This window comes from Scophthalmus maximus, chromosome 12 (assembly GCF_022379125.1).
Source record: "Scophthalmus maximus strain ysfricsl-2021 chromosome 12, ASM2237912v1, whole genome shotgun sequence".
NCBI lineage: Eukaryota > Metazoa > Chordata > Actinopteri > Pleuronectiformes > Scophthalmidae > Scophthalmus > Scophthalmus maximus.
Genome location: NC_061526.1, coordinates 2,630,921 through 2,643,111, shown reverse-complemented (window position 1 = coordinate 2,643,111; position 12,191 = coordinate 2,630,921). Strand labels below are relative to the sequence as shown.

Genomic DNA, 12,191 nt, shown 5'->3' with positions numbered 1-12,191 from the left:
AACAAATTGAGCGGCACGATAAAAACAAAAAAAGGCAAAGTGATCGTATGAAATCTGACATATTAGTTTGCGCTAACTGACATTGGTATATTTTTGCCTCCTCTCTGCCAAATGAAATGCTGTATTGAGTGCATTGTTGATAAGAGCCCATGCAAAACATGATATTATTAGAAATACATTTCATCTATGGATATTGATGGATTAAGCCTCTCAGGCAATCGGTGTATTGATGTTAGTTGATTTTGATGCTGTTATCAACACAGCAGTAGAATATTTTATTGTTACTCAGTTTGCTTTGAACTAAAATTTGTGCCTCATTTCATGTTCAGACGTGGGAGATGAAAACCTCACCTTGCTGACTTTTTCCTCATCTCCTAGGTGGGGGCAACGGGGGCATTCATTCACTTTGGTGGTGTGTCGGCGAGGTTAAACAGCAGCATCGGGGGCAGCATGTTGGCACCTGCATGAAACCAAAAGAGGAGCCTCATTTCTTGGTGAGTGGGACAATTTTTCATTCCACTTCAAAAAACCACACAATCCATGAAGCAGCTGTTTTCCCCAGACAAGGTTTTCCATATCAAACTTCATATTTGTGGTTGATAATGTAGTAATAGCTTCATCTAATTAGTTCTTGAGGAAAGAAAAAAAACAAAAAGCTTAATTGCAAAATAGGCTGCAGCATTTTTCTCTTCACTGTAAGTCTCTAATATGAGAAAAGCTGCTTTCAGAATAAATACAACAGTATTTTCATCGGGAAAAAACATGAAAAGCCTTTCTAAACCAAAACAAGGTATTTGTTTTTTTTAAATTGAGTTGGAGCTTTTTATTTTGTAAATGGTATAAAGAGAACATAATTGCAATTTTGTGGATGAAATAAGCACGTTTTAAGATTTTGTAAAAATCGTCTTTTAATTTACCACATTTTTCAATGGCCATAGTTTAAAAGATAATTTGTTTTAAAGGCTGGATTTATTTTTCATCGAAAATAAAAATACACGACCTAAAGCACACACTGCTGCAGTGACTTAAACGTGTCAATGGGGTCTTCTTGTCACGACTTATTGGATAGCTGCCAGACTTAAAAATATTGAAAACAATAACAATGGTGTAGCTCACCTTAAACATTTACACACTCGAAAGGTCTACCTACCTACCTACCTATCTATCTATCTATATTTTGTGTTTTCCATGTTTGAGTAAATAATTACGAAAAAGTAGTACTTGTTTTTTGGAGAAACACCCAAATTACTGTTGTTTAAATTGTAAAAGTAATACAATTATCATCACTGTAATTGAGTTTTGCTGCCAGAGGAATATACGGTTCCACATAGATAGCTGAAAATGTCGAAACAGGATTAGATCTAGGCATGAAAAATGTAAAAAAAATCCAAAAAACCAAAGTTTTAAAAAACAGGTTTTGGCGCTACATCATTCTAAGTGGACAGAACGTGATTATTGGACAAATTCATTGAATTGTTTCCCAGATTTAAGATAAGGTTTGAAATACTAGAACTGTTTTCCGAAAAAGAAAATCCCTGCCCTGCGTCTGTGCAATGATGTAGCTGGGAAAAATACATTCGGCGGGGTATAAATATTGCAGGGTGAGTACATGGAGGGCTTTTTGGCCGATGAATTATTGCTAAGTCCAGTGGCTTCATGCCAGCTTCGAGAGTACATCTCGCTCAGCTTCACCCTGCAGTAAGCTGCGACTGGGGAATTGTGGTGATAGGCACGCCACAAATAAATACCAACGATACCAGGAATCCATCACACTCATCCCACACGTTGTGCGCTTACACTTGAGCACACCGAACAATCGGTTCGCAAAAAAACACACACAAACACACATACTCGACATGGGAGGAAGAACAATGAGGGCAAGAACGCCTACCAAATATGTACTATGTTACAAACAGTCGGACCATATGTTGTGAAATGTTTGTTAAGACTCTTAAATAAGCAATCCATCTTGTTTAGTTTAAATCCAGTCTTGAGGAAATGTTATAGCGTGGTTAAAACTCGCCTATTTACATTATTTACAGTACATGATTTATAGTTAAACATGTGAGAAGTGTACACAACGTTACTTGTTAATAACGGTGATTCAGTATTACTACAGATGTCACAGAAAGTGCTTTTATTTGGAGGTGGCCTACACGGACGTTGTTTGTTGTGTCTTCTCGCTAGCTTGTGTGATGAGATGAACGTGAGAGCGGGATGAAAGAATGTCCGTCATGCTAAAGTTAGTTCACTTTCTTGTTTGTAAACTGCAGCATAGTGAGCAGTAAGTGTTCACAGTAAAAGACAAGTGTTTTTTGTCGTCATTCGAAGCTATTCCACTACACCATACGTGCTTGATTACAAATGTGTATTATACAGCATCATTTCCTCCATGAGCACATGCAGTACGGTATGTTGCTGTGCTGCCAGTACCCAGGACTGAGAAGAAAATACATCGCCACAAGGTTGCTCAGAGAGTTTAACCCCCAACTGAATGAACTGTGTCAACTCAGTGTGCCCACTGTGAAAAGAGCAAATGTGCAGGAATAATGATGAGTTCACTCAACATCAGCAGAACAAGGTTCGTGAAATTAGTCCATCTGCTTTTTTTCTCCGCCAAATCCGTTTCCATTCGCTCAAGATAATCATGTAGTTCAGCGAAGCATTACGTTACTGGTTAATACGTCTGATTGTATTCACACAATGAGAATAAAAGCAGATAAAAATAAGCATCTGAATGGGAAAAAAAAAAACTTTTTAATCGTCCCTCCGCATCGTCGAAAAACCAAAGAAATGTTGGGCAGGTTGGGTCTTTTAGTGATTAGCATAAAAGCATAATCCCCAGACTGCTGACATATTTTCTTTTGAAAAGCGCCTGTCTGAAAAAGACAGATATGCACTGGAAAATGGATCAAATTTGTTTCATGTCAGATAGTAGCTCGCGGTTTTCCCAGGGCGAATCTCCCTACTGAGCCACAAACAGACAGGATTAGAGATTGACGTGCTGGCCACAGTACTGTAGATCAGAAAAAAATACAAAAAGGGGATAATATTAAATGACTAGTGACAACTGATGATAACCTCCAAATTTCTTACGGAAATACGGTGCATGATTCTACACTGCGCGACTTTGAATCGGCAGGATTGTTCCGAGGAGGTTTTGTGGGCTCAATTTTATAACCTCCCCTAATTTGTCGTAATAATAGTGCTAATTCTTTAACATGACTTTGCTGTTGTAATTATGAGCCAACAAGCAGAGAAAAATTGAACTATTTCCTCTTCAAAGGAGGAAATAAGAGAGCCGAGGCAATGTGTGTGTTTAATGAAATGCAGGGACTTGTCTCAAGGCACTATATGGATGAGCTTTTTAAGTCGGGTGCATATTTTATGGCCGTTAACTGCACGGCGGCTGCTCATTAGTCATGTGACAGGTAATGGTTCTTGTGGTCTTTTGAAATGCATCATCAAGATCTCACTCTCGGGCGCTCGGATAGCAGCTCCAAGATCTAATCAATTAAGGCCTGGTTATATTCCCCAAAAGGAATGAAAGGGAAATGTTGAATCTACCTTTGTTTGAAAAGACAAAATAGAAAGGTCACTCACGCAGTTTGAAATGTCAATGTAATGATTATTATTATCTACAAATGTACATATTTAGATATTTTTTCTGCCATATGCTGGTGTTAACCTTCACCCGGCATTACACCGCCACAAGATGGTGCTGCAGATCACAATTTGACTGCCAAAATTTAACAGATTGAGTCTCACCTCCATCATTAAAGTGATAAGCTTCCGATTGCTTCTATTTATGCCGCTCCGTACCCTCAGAGATGCACAGATACATACAACGATTAAGTTAACCGAGTATTTATCACCTATTGATTTTCACTCCAAAATAAGTAAGCTTCTTTAGTTGGCGAAAACCAACAGGTTGCAGTAGTTTAACACACTTGTCCTCATCTGAGAATACATACTGTACACATCTCAAGTTGGTATGCAAATTAACTATCTCCATGTATTCAAAGAGAAAGAAAATACTTTTCTATGACAAAACAAGGGAGAAACGTTCAGTGTAAATTAGTTACTGCTTTCTGTCCACGGACATATGCATATATGGGAATATCTAAAAAGTTGTCATGGGTATAGAAAAACTCAACCAGTGAAGGAAAATACATGACTGCATGCAATGTGTGCAAGTAGAGTTATAATGGTAAAGAACTGTATATTGAAATTATGGTAAAATCCAGTAGATGGCAGTATGTCGACACAGAATCTATCACACACACACACACACACACACACACACACACACACACACACACACACACACACACACACACACACACACACACACACACACACACACACACACACACACACACACACACACACACACACACACACACACACACACACACACACACACACACACACACACACACACTTCTAATAGGTGTGTCTCTTGTCATCGGGAGAGGTCCCTTGCGCGCAATGCCTTCACTGCGCAGTATGACGAGTGAACGCAAGTGACGGCGCAAATAAACCTTTATTGCTGCTGTAATGAAGTACACAAGCTATTTGGATGTGGAATAAAAGAGTACCTGGATTAATGCTTGCATGAGAAAGTCACTGCTCTCTCTTACACACACACACCTCTGCAGTGTTTTTCCCTCCTTCATTTTATCCCCTTCCATCTCTCGCACTCCATCCTCCATCTCTAACACTTGTACAAAGCCGAACGGCGTCGCGTCGCGACACACACACACACACACACACACACACACACACACACACACACACACACACACACACACACACACACACACACACACACACACACACACACACACACACACACACACACACACACACACACACACACACACACACACACACACACACACACACACACACACACACACACACACACACACACACACACACACACACAGCCATCTGTCTGTGCAGCGGCCCGTGACTCTGTCACTGGGAGCAGTTGGGAGCAAGAGAGTGAAAGAGAAAGTGTCTCTTGGCTCTGTAGTCCTGAATCCCACTTCCTCTTTTTTTTTCTCCTGCTGTGCTGTTGTCTATCAAATTGTCTCACAACATCACGCTGTCCGCCGATGGGCTCCCCCTGCTATTTTAACACCTACTGTTGATGCCATTTGGAGGAAGAAAAAAAAAAAATCGAATTCCCTCTCAGTGGAACATTACGAGCCATAGAGAAAGAGGATATGTGCCTTGTGTTTTTTAGTGATTTCATTTCACAGTTATGAAAGCTCATTTCGGCTTAGTTCATTAACTACAGGGCTCTTATTTCCTCGCAAATGTAAAAAAAAAAAGCGTACAACTCGACAAGAGGAAAAATAAACGTGCTTGATTAGCTTATGTATTAGGCATTTCAAATTAATACCGCAGATGGCAATATTACACTCGCCATTTCTTTAGAAGCGGAAATGTGAAGCAAAAGAAACTGGGAGGGATGAAGTCAGTTCATGTGCCCTGAGACGGAGTGATCCCAAAAAGAATCTGCACATTATCTGCTGCCATTACCGCCCAAAGTTGTAATAAAGCAGAGTGAAATTCTTTGCGTGCCTCCTGACTATATTGGACAGTATTAATTTAGTATATGTGCAAAATAAAATACACACAAACCCATGAATAACGGAATATACACAACGGAATGAGTGAAATCCACAGGAGTGGAGGTGATTCTCTGTCATTAAGACTCTTTTCCCACTGTACAAGATTCCCTTCTCTTTTCAGTGAATTTTCATATAAGCACGCCGCACTACAAAGAGCTTTGTGAGCAGCTTAGGTAATTTGAACAAAAAGATCCAATCCTCCTCTCCCTCTTCTCCTCCAGTTAACAGCGAGCAAAAGTGCCTTCATAACGGTGGACGGTGCTATATTCATCCAGAGTGATAAGAAATGGCAGCCATGAGCAGGCAGTCTGGAAGCCGCATATAGCAATTATTGTCTGTGTGTGTGTGTCTGCGCGTGTGTATTGATTTATGTGGCCTATCGCTTAACAGGTGCAATATGTGGATGAATATGGGAAAATATAAATTTATGGAATGAGTGAGAGGGTTAAGAAAAGGGCCAGGTGCAGCCTCGAGGTGAAGAATGTCCACATACATATTAGAAAACGTATCATTACATATCACTGTCCAGTTAGTACAGATGCAGACGGAATTCAATCGAGTTTAACTCTGTCTGATTATCTTTCATGGACTTTGCACTTTATTTTTAAAAAAGAAACTTTGATTACCTTTTAATTTAAAAACACATCACAATAACAAATGAAAAAGGGGCTGCTTGAAAATCATAAGGGTGGGTCTTATGTCAATTGTTTTGTTGTTGTTATCTTTTGGGCCTCCCAACATGTAAAATAATACCATATTATTAACTAGGTTAAACTCATTACCTCATTGACTAAAATAGACAAATAGCAAAGAATTTAAATGGCATACTATAATTTCAACTTTAATATCTTCATGGAACAATCATTTTCACATAGCCCTAATTGTACTTGAAAAACTTCACTTCTAATTGTCATATCTATCTAAATCTTTTCTCACGGAAACAGATATTACTGCTATGATTCAGTGAGCTAGGTCACCATGTATCATGCTAACTTATTATGGCATATTTTTTGCAAACACAGACAGTATTGCTGTCCTACATGTGGCATGTGCCACTATAAATAACACATTACAGTATGTACACTAAAATCCACCATCAGTCATAACTTTTCTAAAAATATATATATCTTGCAATATATTGCAAGATCAGACTGAATTTAAATATGAACAAAAGACCAAAATAGACCCCCCGCCACACCCCCTCAAAAGTTCAGACCACCGTCCCTTGGGAAAAAAATAAATAAAATAGTCAATGACCGTCTACCTTTAATGACTCCTCAACTGCCTTCTAATTTTTGTACAGTCCCTCATTAAAAGGCAAAATTCTGAACCTAATGAATGAATACATTCATGTACACTTAATTATACACATTTAACTGCATAAATAAAGCTTACATTAAGCATTTTGAACAAAAATGGATAATTTATTAAGGCTTTTATTTGCAGTATTGTATATAAATCATACATCCAAAAAACTACTTCCCCCCCAATGACATTCGGTAGGGAGAAATAGACTGGGCGTAGCAAACAGCCTCATGTTTACCCCTTGGCACCGTGCTGGTGCCATGTCCAGACTTGTAAATCAGGCCCATTGAGGAAGCATAATGCTGATGATTATGACAGCCAGTCGCATGGGAGTGATAGAGAGACGTTGAGTTATGGACTCGGGGAGGATGCCCAGAACTGAAGAGTCTCACAAATGGAGACGCACTTTCACCAAACACAAGTCCCCAGATGGGGACTAATGCTGCAGTTGGCGGCTGTGCCACCCAAATGACTGCACATTAGCTGCTGAAAACCCACAGACTAGTAAAGTATGGTGGGTTTTTTGTTGTTGTTTTTTTCCCACAGTTCTGCAATTTCACTCTATTACTGCTCACTAATATTTCAGAAAACACAGACTAGATAAGAGAGCAAGACACAGACAAAGTATTTTGAGGTGTTTTGTGTTGCACTGGAATGCAAAGCATCACTTCCCTAGATGACTATAGGGTGGGAAATGCATTTGCATTCACCATATTACAAAAGAATGTACTGTTTGCATTCTTATGCTCCCCTTTGCGCATGAACGATCAGTCATTCTCATTGATCGTCAGCCATGATAATATAATCAGGCGTAAAGCCTGACAAGGCTGACCGGTCCGATAGATCAGAGCTGCTGACAGCAGAGCTATGCACAGGTCATAAACCCTCACCTTCCCTGTTTGACCCCACATCAATTTGGCTCTTTCCAATATGAATGCAAATAACAATGCATTTTTGGTGACATGTTTATGGTTATCTCTGTATCTCCACTCGCTCCGCCTGCTGCTCCTAAATGTGCTGATGTAACTGAGCTAATGGGATTGAAAAAGGTAACCGATTGCTCACTAGCGGTCAACTGGCTTTGCCGCTCCCCTCCGACACCCTCCCCAAAACAAACACAAGCATCCGCGCATGCCCACACATATGCACACCATGTCCTCCACCCCAGTCACTTGTGTATGCATTGAGCTGATAAGTACTGTGGTTCATTTTCCCCATGGCAAAGCACAGTAAAAAACTGGGGTGTAATAATTGCTTTGGGGGGGGGGGGGTGGGGTTGCGAGACGATGATGGCTAAATATGCTTGATTGCCTCCTAAGCTTCGGTGCTGTGTAATGAAATATGGCTGCTGCAGACAGGGGCTCCAGTGCGATAGCTTTCTTGTCACTTTTTCACTTGCGTTTTTTGTTTTTTTTCTTCTCACCCTTTTCACTCTTCTGTTCTGGCATTTTCGTCTTTGCTCACCCGTTGCCTTTGTTACAGAATGGAGTCCATCAAAGCATTTGTTGCCATTGAACACTTATCTGAGCTATAATTTAATAATTACTGGGGCCAAATCAAGCCTAATTGAGTATTCCTCACCACATCAAAACGGCAGGCGCCCTAATATTCCTCTGTTCTACAATTTAATTTGTGGCTTCATTAGCATGAACAGGGTGTATAGAGAGAACCGAGATAACAAGGAACTCTGAAAAACACATTGTTGTTGAAGTTAGGTTGAAGGGCCTTGGTACCAGCCACATTCTCACCTGGGTAATTTTTTCCCCCAGTCTCAATAAATGATTTAATTCCCGCCATTACTGCATTTAAATATTGAGAGTTATGTTTGCTTCCATTTCTTAAGAAAAAATAAGAAAATGGCCAACAACATTGCATTCATATAGGAAAATGACTGATTTAACACGAATAAGCAGTTTTAAGCAAAGACTGCTTTAATCATGACATTCATTGCTAATCATCTCATTTGACTGCCAAAAAGCCCAACAATAACATTTTAAACGATAATGAGTCAAATTAAAGGAAACTCAGTGTGGCTGGGCAAAAGAAAAAAACAAACGTTTATCCTCAGTCAATTTTGTTGTAATCACCCAAAGCAAATTTCTCCCTGTTGGTTAAACAAGTAGCTTATCATTTACAAGAATATTAGACCACAGGCTTGTATGGGCACAGCAGCATCTGCTAATGCATTGAGCAAGAAAACAGCCTGAGAAAATCTTCCCAGCACATTGAATGCAATTGTCCCCCTTATTTTGCTTCCAGAATAATTCAAGCCTAATTTGTTGTGCTACTTAAAGGAAAATGTAATTACACTTGTTTTCATTATAATTCACAAAGCCAATCGATAACTGTGGTGGAGTCATTCTCTGCTGCACATGCAATTTTTGTTCCTTCTACTGAAATTTGGTCGCAAAACAAGTGTTCTATCAGTCCTGACCATTTATTTTGCACATAATGGAGCAGAATAAATGAATTAATTAAATGAACAGTATAACAGAAATAGTTTTTATAACGTACATTCAATTTACTTGGCGCTTTTTATCTTTTTTATGAAGCAGTCCTTGTTGTATGTAATAAATGCAGGGAAATGCCTGATCTTCCCTTCACAAAGACAGGTTGATTAAACTATTCATCCCTATCCTGTTTCTCTCTGTCTTTCTCATTTATTCAGTTCTCTTTCCTGAGACGTCAACCACAGGATGAGGCCTGCGGCAGGTAAGAAACTGATAGGAAAACAGCAAAGAATGATAGCTATCTGATGACAAAAAATGTTCTGACCTCTGTTTCGCATCATTTCCCATTTGCTTAAATTCCATGTGACAAATCAAGGATGCCCACATGCTGCGCTTTCTTGATGTTTTTCGACTGTATCCGATAAGGGTTGGGAGATGAGATCACGTGTCCAAATATCAATCTTTGTTTAAGAGAAGAACTGCTCAGTTTGAGTGCCAAGACGGGCCGGAGAATACGTCCAGCACTATCAAATCAAGTGCTCAGCCAAATCTAGACGCCAGCTCAATGCTTCCCATCTCTTGACCAGCAACGGGGCGGTGGGGAGGGACTATATCTGGCAAACCTAAACCTTTTTAAAGTGACTGAGAGGGTGAGGGAGACTGACTGGCACTGATGGGACCAGACTAGGACTGTGCAATGCTGTGCTGCACTGCGCCCGCTCTTCACAAGCCTGATTGATAGAGTGTGATGAGACTGTCACTGAGCAAGGAAAGCAGCGGAGAGATAGGCGAGATGGAGGGAGGGAGGTGAGCTGACCAGGGGAGAGATAGAGAAATAAATTTGAGAACATGTGAAGGATGAAGTGAGGGAATGAAGTGGCTGGATAGAATGTGTTTCGGACACATGAAGGATAGGAGTGGGTTTAGGGGCATGGGAGCACTGCCAGAGAGATACAGGAAGGCTGAAGGCTCCACTTTCATGCCAGTTAACATGCATGAAATCTGTTTTTTTAATATGCAAAATTGCAGCCAAATGACCAATTACAGTGGTACATTATCCTAAGAGTCAATTTGGCTAAATTGCAGGGAAAAATAACATGCAATGTTTGAAGTCTCTAAAAAACACTTTCTGTTGACGAACTATTAGATATTTTGCAAATTCTGTGTTTTAAGTTACTAATGTGATATGACATGTGAGTTACGGAAATAATATGAAGGGGAGTTCAGTTGGGAGAATGACATCTCTGACAGTGACATGATATGCTCGAAGGGGAAGAAACAGACAGTGGTGTTTCAGACTGGAGGTCTTTCCTTCACAAACTGTCTTCGACAAGCACCGACATCAGCGTGCGTACAGCACACAAACCAACATCAGCCGAGTTTAATTTAGGCCTGTCATCAAGTTACCCACGGAATTAACATAAAATTTGCGACAGCCGATATGACGTTTCGCCGGCAATGTTTGTCAATTCAACTGGCTAAAGCACCAGATCAAAAATAATGAGACCCTGCAGCTGAATTGTTTTCTACACTGTTTGCTAATGACTATTAGCATCTAGGCTCAGCGAATCGGCATATTTTAACAACCTCAGTGTCTGCAGTCAGAGTTAGTCACCACTGTGCCATCCATGGTGCTCAAGCTGTGAACTGTGACCTCCAGTTTCAAAGTTCTGCACCTTGTACACCTGAAGTTGACCCCAACTTTATTTCTCTACTTACAAAAGATAATGTGAAACAGTACTTCATAAAATCACACACACACACACACACACACACACACACACACACACACACACACACACACACACACACACACACACACACACACACACACACACACACACACACACACACACACACACACACACACACACACACACACACACACACACACACACACACACACACATGAAATGAAACCGGCACCCGATTGATAGTTCCAATTTAAATATGACATAGTTCATATTAAAATGCAAATGACCCAAGTTATTCAGCAGCTACAACTCTTCTGATCTACCACTCTACAGATTTCCTATACTGTATGTTGTCCCTGTGACTGTCATGAATACTTTAGTGGATTGTTTATCAGTCTACCAGTGCCCGCTTTCGGACATAATATTAGATCTCGTGGACACATGGCATCTTGGCACTGAGTGGAATACAGGCTGAACTAAAGCCCTGTTCTAGGAATTCCACATCAGACTCAATAATGGCACCATGTTTTACTTTTATCCTTGCCTGAAGAAAGACGACTGACTCACCAGAACGCCAAAGTTGTTATTAGTGCCTCACATGTGTGGAGAATAGCTGTGTGTGTGTGTGTGTGTGTGTGTGTGTGTGTGTGTGCGTGCGTGCGTGCATGCGTGCGTGCGTGAAAGACAGAGAAAGAGAGGCTCCGGCAGCAGTGGTGAGTGCATGCAGGAGCCGCATGAGGAGCTCTTATCTGCTGCCTGCCAAGTCCTGACCAGGGCCCTGACTCCTGCGTTCCCTCCCTCCCTTTGTTCCCCTCCAGTGGGGCTTCCCACTATTCTGCCATCGTCAAGGCAGCCAGGTGAAATGAGCAATTCCCATTCAGGGACAGGAGCGCCGCACAGACTCACCCTGTGAAATGGCTGCTCACTTTGGCAGATCAATGCACTCTCCTTCCTTCGTGCGCCGCCACAGTGATAGCCTGGAAGAAAAAGAAGGGGGGAAATGAGTATCGGTAGAGAGAAGGGAGCAGTGTGTTTGTTGGTGTACAGTACGTGTGTGTGTGTGCGTGTGTGTGCGTGTAGAGGGGGTCGGGTGTTAG

At 40.8% G+C, this 12,191-nt stretch overlaps 1 protein-coding gene across 2 annotated transcripts in view; it reads left to right on the top strand.

Moving 5' to 3' along the window:
* LOC118282529 (receptor-type tyrosine-protein phosphatase delta-like) overlaps nt 1-12,191 on the top strand; it is a 328,854-nt gene that overhangs the window by 129,080 nt on the left and 187,583 nt on the right. For both annotated transcript variants that reach the window (XM_047336023.1, XM_047336022.1), the window contains exons 6-7: nt 379-494; nt 9,619-9,662. The gene's annotated coding sequence lies outside the window, so the exon portion shown is untranslated. The remainder of the gene's footprint in view (nt 1-378; nt 495-9,618; nt 9,663-12,191) is intronic.